This window comes from Homarus americanus, unplaced genomic scaffold (genome assembly GCF_018991925.1).
Source record: "Homarus americanus isolate GMGI-L3 unplaced genomic scaffold, GMGI_Hamer_2.0 scaffold40856, whole genome shotgun sequence".
In the NCBI taxonomy this organism is placed as follows: domain Eukaryota; kingdom Metazoa; phylum Arthropoda; class Malacostraca; order Decapoda; family Nephropidae; genus Homarus; species Homarus americanus.
Window position 1 is genome coordinate 3,897,931 of NW_024734615.1, and position 14,364 is coordinate 3,912,294.

The window sequence follows — 14,364 nt, forward strand, 5'->3', positions numbered from 1 at the left end:
CGTGCAGGTGTCTTTGTTGTATTTGTTGTTTTTTTATTTTTTTTTTGGGTTTGTTTTATTGCTTACGAAGGGTTCATATATATCTTCTTTTTTTTTGGGGGGGAGGGAGGATATTACATAGGTGGGGGAGGAGGAGAAGGTATTTATTTATTATTATTTTGTTCTATTGTGAATGTGATATTTTTTTGGGCTTAAATTTAGATTATCACGATTCAAATTAATTACGAACAAATTATTTTTTTTTTTCTTTTGCGAATGATCCACTTTATTATTATTATTTTTTTCCCTGTATATCGAATGCTCAAATTATTTAACTGAGCATCATATATATATATTTACTCTTCTCATACATTTATATTTATTTTCATTTAAATTTTTAGAGAAACGTAAAGAAATAACTATATATTGTCTCTTCTCCGTAAACCCCATGTTGTTTTATTTCATTTTTATTTAATTTTTTTTTGCCTCCGGGACTCATGTGGATTTTCTGTTTTTGTTCAGAGAAACTTTAGTATTACGATATTAAACCCTTTATTTTATTTTATTATGGCAGTCGAGTAGAACGATTATTATTGGCAGTGGCCCGTGAAGAGAGAGTGCCATCTGTCCTTCCATACTGACAGATCCGTAGAACTCATTGTGTGTGTGTGTGTGTGTGTGTGTGTGTGTGTGTGTGTGTGTGTGTGTGTGTGTGTGTGTGTGTGTGTGTGTGTCAGCCTGAAAACGACTGAGGTTAACTGGTGTTGGGAGTTAGTATTACCTAATGAAGTCTCTCTCTCTCTCTCTCTCTCTCTCTTTGTCTCTCTCTTTTCTCTCACATTCTAGGGTTTTCTCTCTCTCTTTTTTCTCACGTTCTAGGGCTCTTTCTTACTCTGTTTATCTCACATTCTTTCTCTCTGTTTTATTGTCTTTCTCTTCTCCACTCCCTTTCATTCTCGCTCTCTCTCTCTCTCTCTCTCTCTCTCTCTCTCTCTCTCCTCCCCAACAGAATCTAGTAAATATCCCACCATATCGTCTGCCAACAGTAACAACAGATGCTCAACAGAAAACTACTCCAGCAACGATACCAAGATAAATTAACAGTAACAACAGAGAATTAACAGTGTACGCTCCCTAGCTAATGATTGTGTGTGTGTGTGTGTGTGTGTGTGTGTGTGTGTGTGTGTGTGTGTGTGTGTGTGTGTGTGTGTATGCTGTTCTCACTAAAACAAGATGATAGAGAGGAGGAGGAAGGAGTAGAAGGAGGAGGGGGTAGTAGAAGGAAGAGGAAAGGAGGAGGAGGAGGAGGAGGAGGAGGAGGGAGGAGGAGGTCTTGTACCGTTAAGGCAGGAAATTCTTCGTTAAATTGTGTCCCTCTTGAGTTAAATGAAAATGAATTTCCGGCCCAAACCATCAAGTGTCGTCCTCCTGAATGGTGGGGGGGAGTAGGGGGAGGTGGTGGGGGGTAGTGGGGTGGTGGGGAGGTGGTGGGGGGGTGGTAGGGAGGTGGTGTGGGGGTAGGGAGGGTGGGGGGTGGTAGGGAGGGGTGGGGTGGTAGGGAGGTGGTGAGGTGGTAGGGGGAGGGAGGTGGAGGGTGGTAGGGAGGGTGGGGGGTGGTAGGGAGGTGGTGGGGATGTGTGAGATGGTGTGATGTGGTTGTGTGGTATGGTGTGATGTGGAGTGTGTGTGTGTGGGAACCCTAATGACCTGTAGTAGTACGGAACAAGGTCGTTTAGGCGGCGCAGACGTGATGTGTGGTGTAATGCCTCGACAGACAGACAGACAGACACACGAAGGCGAAGCGGACATAACCTATGACAGTGTAAACGTCGTGTGTGAAGGCAGTGTTTAAGACCTCTGGGAGTCTGCAGCAGTGTAAACATCACACACACACACACACACACACACACACACACACACACACACACCAGATTTTTCATTATCTACCAGTGTAATAATACTGGCAAGGACGCTCCACTCTCTATCGTGTGTGTGTGTGTGTACCGAGGCCCCCCCGCGTAGGTATGGTGGCAGCTGCTCTCACGGACTGACCGAGCGACCGACAGTGACGACACTGACTGAATTCCAACCCCTCCTCCTCCTCCTGTGACTGCCTAGACAAAAAGGACCCGTGGCCGTCTGATGATAAGCTGATTCTCCAGGGGCACGGAGGATATCCAGTTTATTACCTTACTCTCCGGGGACCTCCACCACCTCCCGGATGATCCTGATTCTCGACGGGGAAGCTTCCAGACTGCTGTTACTTACGACCTTTTGAGAGAGAGAGAGAGAGAGCCACGCACCACCCCCATCACCACACATCCTGGCCACCACCACCACAACCCTCCCTGTCTGGCGACGTTATCTCACGACTGCATATCCGTCTCTCTTAACTACATATCTGTCAAATGGTGTGGTGTTGTAGAGAGAGATGGGAGAGAAGGGAGGGAGAGAAGGGGAGGAAAGACCTATTACCCTCCCTCAACTAATACCCCCGTGGTGAAACGCCCAGGAAACGTGCCATTATAAATTTTGGGGCGGATGCTAATGTGATTTCGGGGCGTCTTGACGTCACCGCGCATCGTATTTCCCCATCAAGTTCTCCCCCTCTTACCCCGAACCGCGCCGTCGCCAACTAATGCACAGACTCCGTTCCAAAATGACACCTAATTAAGTCGTGGACGCTATTCAAACTTCCCCCGGCCATATTCAACCTCCCCAACATTAATACATCTCGGGGAAACAAAGAAAAATCGAAATCCGCCCCAAAACAAAAGCGAAGCGGATGAATAAACAGCGGGAAAGACGCGAGGGCTAAAGAGAATCGATCGTGCCAGTGTTGGGTGGGGCTCCACCGGGCCTGGCAGCGCTCAGGAGACCAATGCGCTCAGGGAGACCATGACGCTCAGGGAGACCATGACGATTAGGAAGATCAATGCGCTCAGGGAATAATGCGCTCCAGGAGACCATGACGCTTAGGAAGATCAATGCGCTCAGGAGATCAATGCGCTCAGGGAGACCATGACGCTCAGGAGAAAGACCATGACGCTCAGGGGAGACCATGACGCTCAGGGAGACCATGACGCTTAGGAAGATCAATGCCTCAGGAGATCAAAAGCCCCACAGGACACCATGACGCTCAGGGAGAAGACCATGACGCTCAGAGACAAGGAGAAGACCATGACGCTCAGGGAATGGGGAAGACCATGACGCTCCAGGGAGACAAGGAAGACCATGACGCTCAGGGAGAAGACCATGACGCTCAGGAGAAGACCATGACGCTCTAGTAATATTAAACGCACAGCCAGACGAGAACACTGGAATTCTTCAAAGCTTAGGGTATACATCGTCAAGGGAGACTTATAGGCTCGACGATACTAAGCTCGTTCAGGGTGATTAGAGTGCTGGAGATGAATTGAAATCTCAGGCAGAAAGACGCGAAGAGACGGGCGCGAGGGAGAAGAAGAAGGGGGAGATTTTAAGGACCAAGGGAGCTTAAACATCCAGACCGACAAGTCTCAGGTAGTGGGGCGCTCAGGGAGAGTAAGGTGTCAGGGAGATTAAGTCGTTGGGTGAAAAGGCTAGGGTGCTTAGGGAAGATTAAGACGTCGAGGAGACTTGGACACCAGGGAGAATAAGAGATTAAGGAAAGAAAAACGTGAGGTAAAGACTCGGCGCCAAGGGAGACTAAGACGTCAGGGACAGACTAGGGCGCTCAGGGAGACTAATGCGCGACCAGAGGTTTGAGACGCTCCAACTGTCATGACGCCCAGACACGTTCAGGGAGATTAAGGATGCCGAGGGAGGATAAGGAAGACTATGCCGTTGGGAGACTAACACATCTAGGGAGAACAGGGCGCTTAGGGAGCATAGTGGGACACTCAGAGACTTAAAATCTGGGCAACACAAGAGCTAAGAACAGCCGGTTGATCTCTCTCTCTCTCTCCATGTCTGTGTGTCTCTCTTCCCCGTTCTCTCTCACTGTATATGTAAGTCAAAATAACAGTCTGTCTCTCTCTCTTTCTCACTCTCTGCCACTTTGACCATGTGTGTGTGTGTGTGTGTGTGTGTGTGTGTGTGTGTGTGCTCTCTCTCACTACGCCTCGAAATCAATCTGTCTGTATCTGTCAAAAGGACGCTAGGCTGTTAAGTTCTCGTGAGGAACTTTAGGAATCACGAAGAACCTTAAGAGGTTTTAAAGAGCCATCCTTAAAGGGTAGAGGATCCTATAGGTAACACACACACACACACAACACACACACACACACACACACACCGCCTTAAGGATTCAGAGCGCACAGGAATTCGGTATCCTGCAAGGTTCCTCAGGCTCCCGGGAACGACGCCCAGCCCCTAGAAGAATGAGACAGGATCCACAGCGGGCGGTGTTGGCCAGGGGCACGGTGGTGGGTGGTGAGTATGGGTGATGAGCTTGGTGGTGGGTGGTGAGTAGATGAACTTTGTGGGTGGTGAGATGGGTGATGAACTTGGTGGTGGGTGGTGAGTATGGGTGATGAGCTTGGTGGTGGGTGGGGTGGTAGTTGAGAGTTTGGTGGTGGTGGAGGAGAGGATGGTGGTTGAAGTGGTGATAATGAGGTGTTTTGTGGTGGTAGTGAACAAAGCGGTAAACAGCACATCATGTATAGAGTGACCTTTAGCTGTGAAGAAGGGGCGAAGGGAAGGAAGGAAGAAGGGAAGGAAGGAGGAGAGAGGAAGAGAGGGAAGAGAGAGGAGGGGAGAAGGGAAGGAGGGAAGAAGTGCTAGACTATGGCAGGAAGGAGGGAGGGAAGGAGAAAGGGAGGGGGGAGGAGGGGGGAGACTTTAGCTGTGGCAAGTGGCAAACCTGAGGCTGGGGATACAAATGACCGGCTGAATGATAACATTGGGTTAGGGTAGTGGTGGTGGTGGTGGTGGTGGGTGGTGGTGGTGGTGGTAGGACTGATGGTGGTGGTGGTGGTGGTGGTGGTGGTGGTGGTGGTAGACTGATGGTGGTGGTGGTGGTGGTGGTGGTGGTGGTGGTGGTAGTGGTGGGTCACAATAATTCCTGGTGATGGTGGAAGGTGTTTGTTAGCATCACGACTCTTAGCACCGCCACAATTGTTCACTAAATTAAATATACTGTGGCAGTTTACAAATCTGATTCATTTTATGATTTTTTCAAGTAAATAATCCGGTGTAAAAAACTGACCATTTTCCTAAATATTACCGAGTATGAATATAATTATTATTTTTTTTTAATTTGAAAGTACTGTATGATAATCTGATTAATTTGTAATTATTGATGTGTAAAAATACACTAGTAATTAATGATTTTTGTTCAGTATGACAGTACTGTATAAAAATCTGATTATTTTGCAATTATTCAGGTGTAAAAAATAATTAATATGCTTTTTTTTCAAATATCAAACCATCTCAACAAAATTATTTTTGTTTTTAAATAATTAAAAATAATTAATATGATTTTGTAACAAATACAAAGGCATGAAAACTTGACTACAGTGATCTTGTTTAGAAACTTGAAACATGAACAAAAATTACTCTTTAAATACATCCTAAAAACTGACTTTATTAACACACAAAAATAATAAATTAATCATTCTTTTATGTAAATAATGACACAAAAATATTGAAGTCACTGACGGTGAAGGGAGTGTAGGAGGAGGAGGAGGAGGTGAAGAAGGGAGGTAAGGAAAGGAGAGAAGGGTGAAGGGGGAAAGTGGTGGGAGAAGACGGAAGTGAGGAAGAGTCACATATCCTAACCTACCCTTTCACCTAAAACGAGAGAGAGAGAGAGAGAGAGAGAGAGAGAGAGAGAGAGAGAGAGAGAGAGAGAGAGAGAGAGAGAGAGAGAGAGAGAGAGAGAGAGAGAGAGAGAGAGATATGAAGTACTCGGCTGCTGTTCGGACGGTCCAAAATTTTACCCATTACAGGAGCTGTTGTGAGAAAGTTACGAGGCGCTCAGAGGTAAAGCTTTCTGCCTTTGTAATGGCAAGAAAGGTGTTACAGTGGTGGTGAGGGGGTGGTGGGAGGTGGTGGGAGGTGGTGAGTGTGGGTGATGAGGGGTGGTGAGTGTGGTTGATGAGGGTGGGGTGGTGGGAGTGGGGTGGTGAGGTGTGTGGTGGAGGGGTGGGTGGTGAGGGTGGGTGGATGAGGTGGGTGATGAGGTGGGGTGATGAGGGTGGGTAGAGGGTGAGGTGGTGAGGGGTGGGTAGTGGTGTAAGTGAGGATGGCGGTGATGGTGTAGAATGTATAGATAGTGTTGGTGATGGTGGTGATGTAGGCAATGGTGAGAGTTAATTGAAGTGAGGTGACGGACATGAATATTCCTGACCAATACAAAGTGAGGTGAAACAACTATTTACTGTACCCATCTATCCACTTACCCATCTATCTACCTACCCATCTATCCACCTACCTATCCATTTATCTACACAGACGATCAACAATAGGTGAAGCTTTCTCTATATTTCCCCACCAAAACAAAAAAACTTTCCCAATTAGGAGTAATAGGAACCAGGGCTATAAAGCTATACCGCGACTATAAAGCTATACTCAGACTATAAAGCTATCCAGTCCCCGGTAGTAAAAAAGACTATCTTCAACTAACTGGTTCATGGACAGTGTGAGTGGTTGATGGCAGGTGGACAAACATAAACAAGCATTGACTGTTAAAAACCAATCATTGACTCACACTTGAAAATAATAAAAGACAATGACATACCCAGTTAAACCCAACCTAACCAACGCAAACCAAACCTAACCAACCCAACCTAACCAAACCCAACCTAACCAAAACCAAACCTAACCAAACCAAACCAAACCAAACCTAACCAAACCAAAGCTAACCTAACCAAACCAAAGCTAACCTAACCAAACCAAACCAAAGCTAACCAAACCAAAGCTAACCTAACCTAACCAACGTACCGTAACCTAACCTGACTGAATGAGTGTCGGTCACGGCTGAGTTATTTAACCTTTGCCAGTGTGATGATGACCCGAGCTGAGACAGGTACTGTACAGGTAAATCCATTACGATGATGTTTCAATCTTTTGAGTACGATATTAACCTCATGAGTACTGTACGGTGATTGAGTTCATTAGGTTAGGTTAGGTTAGATGAGTATAACCCACGCATCAACCCCAGATGAGACATGGGTCAAACTCACCCATTAAAAGAGACAATACAATGGTCCAGGAAGTTAATTGTTTAAAATAAGGAAGGAGAAGAGAGGCCGTATATTGAGGCTGGCATGTTGAGGGCGGCTGGTATTGGAAGGGCCCTCCATTACTACCGACAGACACCACACACTCCAGCCTCATATATCCCTCCCCCACACACCTCTCTCACCTACGATGGGAGAGAGAGAGAGAGAGGGGATAATGAGAGAGAGAGAGAGAGGAGGCGAGATAATGAATGTGAGAGAGAGGGAGGGGATAATGAATGTGAGAAAACACCAGGAGGGAGGTGAGGGAAAAGAGTGAGAGAGAGAGAGAGGGAAGCAGCGTGGAGGAAGGAGGAAAGAGTGAGAAGAGGGAGAAAACAGCGTGAAGAGGAGGAAGGAGGAGGAGGGGAAGAGTGAGAGAAGAGGAGAAAAACAGCGTGAAGAGGAGGAAGAAGGAGGGGAAAAAGTGAAAGAGAGAAAACAGCGTGAAGAGGAGGAAGAAAAGAGTGAGAAAGACTAATATGAGAATGGAAAGAGAGAGTGTGAGAGAGAGAAATGAGGAAGGACAGCGAAGGGTAGGGAAAGGGAGGAGGGGGAGTTAATTTGTGGACGAGGAGAGAGAGAGGACATACACACCTAACCTAACCATACTTTTCATAATAAAGACAATATGGGGATCTACTTCCGACAGGCTTAGGAGGAGGCAGGTGGAGGTGGGTGAGGTCGTATCCGTGGCTAGGTATAGGAGGAGGAGGAGGATGAGGGATATGGACGACCAGGGGACGACTTGGAGGGGTGGGGGGTCGTTTAGGTGCAGGAGGATGAGTATTGTGGAGGTGTATGGTAAGGTGGCTGGGTGTGGCTGGCTGGCTGGGTGGCTGGGTGGCTGGCTGGCTGGCTGGCTGGCTGGCTGGCTGGCTGTATACATTTGGTCCCTATTACTTACACCTTCGCCGCCACCCGGTTTTGCCTGCCACCTCTACTGCCCTTGCCTGCCATCATTGCCACCGTTAGCAATATTATCACTATCGTTACTCGTCGTCATCATCATCACTATACTACCATCATCATATCACTATTCTACTACCATCATCATCATCACTATTCTACTACCATCAATCACTATTCTACTACCATCATCATCATCACTATTCTACTACCATCATCATCATCACTATTCTACTACCATCATCATCACTATTCTACTACCATCATCATCATCACTATTCTACTACCATCATCATCATCACTATTCTACTACCATCCTCATACTATTCTACTACTACCATCATCATCATCATCACTATTCTACTACCATCATCATCATCATCACTATTCTACTACCATCATCATCATCACTATTCTACCATCATCATCATCATCACTATTCCACCACCATCACTCTACTACCATCATCATCACCATTACTACCATCATCATCACTATTCACCACCATCATCATCATCACTATTCTACTACCATCATCATCATCACTATTCTACTACCACTCATCAACTATTCTACCATCATCATCACTATTCTACTACCATCATCACTATTCTACTACCATCACATCACTATCTACCATCATCATCACTATTCTACCACCATCACCATCTCTACCACCATCATCACCACATCACCATCATCACATTCACCACACCACATCATCCCCACACACTCCACCATCTCATCACTACTACTACCATCATCACTATTCTACTACCATCATCATCACTATTCTACTACCATCATCACTATTCTACCATCATCATCACTATTCTACTGCCATCATCAATTATTCTACTACCATCATCACTATTCTACTACCATCATCACTATACTACCATCATCATCACTATTCTACTACCATCATCATATATCAAACCACTACCACCACCACCATTATCATGACTAACCACCTTACCATCATTTCCCATCTTACACACATCATCATCATCATCACTATCATCATCATCACTATCTTCTTCCCATCATCATCTTCCTCCCTATCCTCCTTCTCATTATCAAATACCAACATTAAAAAAAAAAATGCGACGAAATATAAATAAATGGATGCCAGAGTTAAACCACAAATAAAAAAAATAAAAAAATCCCTCTCGTGATAATTCCATCCAGTAGACAGGTCAGGAAGGTGAGGTGAATTGGGTTAACTAAACGCCTTAACACACAATAAATTTACAGAGAGAGAGAGAGAGAGAGAGAGAGAGAGAGAGAGAGAGAGAGAGAGACTTGTACTACAGTTATCTCTCTGGCACTGTTTCACAAAGGCTATCCAGCTCAGTTCATCCCTCCTAGTCCTCTACATCTCCCTTTATCTAACCACCCCTTAACACCCTTTGCCACACCCTAACAATCTTTATCCACCCCTTAACACCCTTTGCCACCCCTTAACTATCCCTGAAAACCCTTAAACATCCCTTAATCACCCTTATAAACCCCTACTAATATATTTACCCCTTTCCTTAACTACCTCATCCCCCCCCCTTTAAATTCCCTAACCAACACCCTTAATCCCCCACCACACCCCTTAATATCATCACTCCCTTTAACCAACCCCTAAATTAACTAACTCCTTAAAAAATATACATATATAATCACTCCCTATAATTTAATAATCTCCCCCTGTTTATATAATCATCCACATCTCCCCCCCTCGTCTATAATTGGCTAAATCCCCCCCAGTTTAATTAATTTCCTAAGCCTTGTATAAGTCTTACATCCACTAATTAATTATATGTCCTCCCTCCCCCCTATTTCACCATCTACCTCTATAATCCCCACCTTTCTCTCCCTATTACACTACATCCATTTCCTATTATATATGCATTCTTTAATATTACCTATTTTATCCTATTTCATTCTATAACTCTTCCCTCCTCCTTTTCCCTCTTATTTAGTTCACTACCAGATAATTTTACAATTCTATTTCTACCTATTTTATATCCAAAATATTTCCTTATTATCCATACCTATTTAAACCACATTTATTCCCCTCCTATTTAATCGTCTTTTTATATCCTCCCTATTTCATCTAACCTTAATTATTATCCACCATCCCTATTTTACCTTCTCTTTCCCCCTTTATTATATTTTTCCCCAATTATACCTTTACTAATTAAACTCCCCTTATCCTATTTATAGCCCCATTATCTAACAGTATCCCCTATTTCAACTCCATTACCCACCCCTCCTCCTCAAATCGTTTCTCCACCATTACCTCCTCTCCAACACTTCCTTCACCACCACCTCCCAACCCTTCTTCCCCCAAAACTCTCCTCCACCTCTCCCTCTCTCTCTCTAGCCACTCAGCTGACAAATACTACCATGGGGACTTGCACTTGCGATTTGTAAGAGGAAAAGGGAGGATATGTGGAGGAGACAGTGGGTATTGGATAACCATTGGCTGAGAGTTATAGACGTCTTCGAGGCCACAGTCCAATGGTAAGAGTCATAATAATAATAACACAGCGATGGGTTTATGTAATGCCTCCTCCATGTGTGTGTGTGTGTGTGTGTGTGTGTGTGTGTGTGTGTGTGCTTATAGTGACAAACGCCTCGGAGTCATATGTTTTAAAAAGAAATATATGAGTATTGAAAAAAATATATATGCAAGCCTGTCTATATTGTAAACAGATGTATGATTCTCTATATTGAAAAATAATATGGCTGTATATATTGTAAACAAATAGCTATATGAGTCTTATATTGTAAAAAAAATATATATATGGTTGTGTAAATTGAAAGTAATATACACGTCTATTGAAAATATATATCTGTCTTTATTGAATACCAGATTCCATACCTGTCTATTCTATATTGAAAAAAAATATTATAATGAGTTTGTTAAAATATGATTGTAATAAGAAAAAAAATCAGTACTTTTATATATTTTTTACTATACGTGCTACAAAGTCATATATATATATATGGATGGAGCCACATATAGGAAAGACATATACATATACTGTATATATTCTCCAGTATATATTATTCTTTCCATCATTTTCCAATATTTATTTTATATATTTTCTCGACAAATAAATACGCAGACGCCAAAAAAAATCAATCCCGTATTGTTTTTTTTTTAAATTGTGATTTTTATTTTTTTAACTTGAATTCGTGATTTTGTTTTTTAATTCGTTATAATTCGTTTTTTGTTTGAATTCGTGATTATTTTGTTTGTTTTTGTGTTTGAATTCTGTTTTGTTGTTGTTGAGAGCCTGAATGAAGAGACCAGACCAGTTCCTTGTGTCATCTGGTGGTGGGAAACATTTGTATGCAGATCGATATAAAAGAGACCACGAGATGTGTGTCCGTAGTTATCGATAAATTTACCATATTTTTTATTCTATTTTCATTTACATTTCTTTGTAATATATTAGAATGTGTTGTTGATGTTTTTGTTTGTTTATTTTTGGTGTTGTTATTGTTGTTATTTTTGTTTTTTGTTACTTCTTGTTGTTGTTTTTGTGGTAATAAATTTTCCACTGGCTTAAATCGCTTGTGTATGGTGAGACATATGTATGAAGACTGACACACACACACACACATCCACACCCACACACACACACACACACACACACACACACACACACACACACACACACCCACACACTCACACACACACACACACACACACACACACACACACTGAATTCCACATATGGCCTCACTTGTAAGCCTTCACCTCACCGGGTAAATCTCTCTCTACTTGCGTGTGTAGTATGAATGTGTGTCTGTATGTATGTGTATGCCTGTATGTTTATACTCCCTCACACGGCGCCCTACAGTACTCCAGTCCTGTTTTATACTGTTCATATTACATTATACACATTCTACTGTTTATATTATATTCACTACGCTATTTATATGAAGTAAAAAAAAAATAACGATATATTACCAAGTGACTTCCCAAGAAACGTGTACGTGTGTGTGTGTGTGTGTGTGTGTGTGTGTGTGTGTGTGTGTGTGTGTGTAACTATGAAATATCTACGATAGAGTGTATATGTGTTATTTATTTGGGTAATTTTCTTCCTCAATAAACTGATGCAGTTCTAAAATTTCACACACTGTTTCCATTACCGAGACGCCATGTAATGTGAGACGAGCGATAACCTTGGAAATATTTAGTGTTATCATTGCTGTTATCATTATTGTTATTATTATTACGGTTATTAAAGACCTCAGTACAGTAGTCGGTCGGCTGGGTAATCAAAGTACATATAAAGACCATAGTTTTATATCTATCATTACGTAATGATTTTCCTGTTATCTCCTCAGGTATAAAGAGCGTGTAGTCACTGGTCATAACTCACTGGTCATAACTCACTGGTCATAACTCCCTGGTCATAAGTCACTGGTCATAAGTCACTGGTCATAACTCCCTGGTCATAACTCACTGGTCATAACTCCCTGGTCATAACTCCCTGGTTATAACTCCCTGGTTATAACTCCCTGGTCATAACTCACTGGTCATAACTCCCTGGTCATAACTCCCTGGTTATAACTCCCTGGTTATAACTCCCTGGTCATAACTCACTGGTCATAACTCCCTGGTCACTGGTCATAACTCCTGGTCGCCAGTCATGGTCATAACTCCCCTGGTCTGCTCCTGGTCATAAGTCACTGGTCACTGCTCCTGGTCATAACTCTGGTCGCAACTGGTCTTAACTCCTGGTTTATAACTCCTGGTTTGGTTATAACTCCTGGTCATAACTCACTGGTCATAACTCCCCTGGTCATAACAAAGTCATGGTCATAACTCCTGGTCATAAGTCACTGGTCATAACTCCCTGGTCATAAGTCACTTGGTCACTGCTCCTGGTCATAACTCCCCTGGTCATAAGTCACTGTGGTCATAACTCCTGGTCATAACTCCCTGGTCATAAGTCACCTGGTCTCGCTCCCTGGTCATAAGTCACTGGTCATGAGTCACTGGTCATAACTCACTGGTCATAAGTCACCTGGTCACTCCTGGTCATAACTCACTGGTCACCGCTCCCTGGTCATAAGTCACTGTTCTTGCTCCTGGTCATAAGTCCACTGGTCATAACTCCCTGGTCATAAGTCTGGTCATAACTCCCTGGTCATAACTCACTGGTCACCTTCCCTGATCACTGCTCCCTGGTCACCAACTCCCTGGTCATAACTCCCTGGTCCTCACAGTAATAAGTCACTGGTCCTGCTCCCTGGTCTAACTCACTGGTCATAACTCACTGGTCATAACTCCCTGGTCATAACTCCCTGGTCATAACTCCCTGGTCATAACTCCCTGGTCATAACTCCCTGGTCATAACTCACTGGTCATAACTCCCTGGTCATAAGTCACTGGTCATAACTCCCTGGTCATAACTCCCTGGTCATAACTCCCTGGTCATAACTCCCTGGTCATAACTCCCTGGTCATAACTCCCTGGTCATAAGTCACTGGTCATAACTCCCTGGTCATAACTCCCTGGTCATAACTCTCCCTGGTCATAAGTCCCTGGTCACCCAACTCCCTGGTCATAACTCCACAGTCCTGCTCCCTGGTCATAACTCCCTGGTCCTGCTTCCTGAAAGGTCGCAAGTCACTGGTCATAACTCCCTGGTCCTGCTCCCTGGTCACTGCTCCTAGTCCTGCTCCTGGTCCTGCTCCCTGGTCTCAAGTCACTGGTCATAAGTCACTGGTCATAAGTCCAATGGTCATAACTCCCTGGTCATAACTCCCCTGGTCTGCTCCCCTGGTCCTGCTCCCTGGTCACTCCTGGTCCTGCTCCTGGTCATAAGTCACTGGTCGCCTTCCCTGGTCATAACTCTGGTCATAAGTCACTGGTCACCAACTCCCTGGTCATAACTCACTGGTCACTTAACTCCCTGGGTCATAACTCCTGGTCATAACTCCTGGTCATAACTCCTGGTCATAAGTCACTGGTCATAACTCCTGGTCATAACTCCCTGGTCATGCTCCCTGGTCATAACTCACTGGTCATAACTCACTGGTCTGCTCCCTGGTCATAACTCCCTGGTCATAACTCCTGGTCATAACTCCTGGTCATAAGTCACTGGTCATAACTCCCTGGTCATAACTCCCTGGTCATAAGTCACTGGTCATAACTCCCTGGTCATAAGTCACTGGTCATAACTCCCTGGTCATAACTCCCTGGTCATAACTCCCTGGTCATAAGTCACTGGTCATAACTCCCTGGTCATAACTCCCT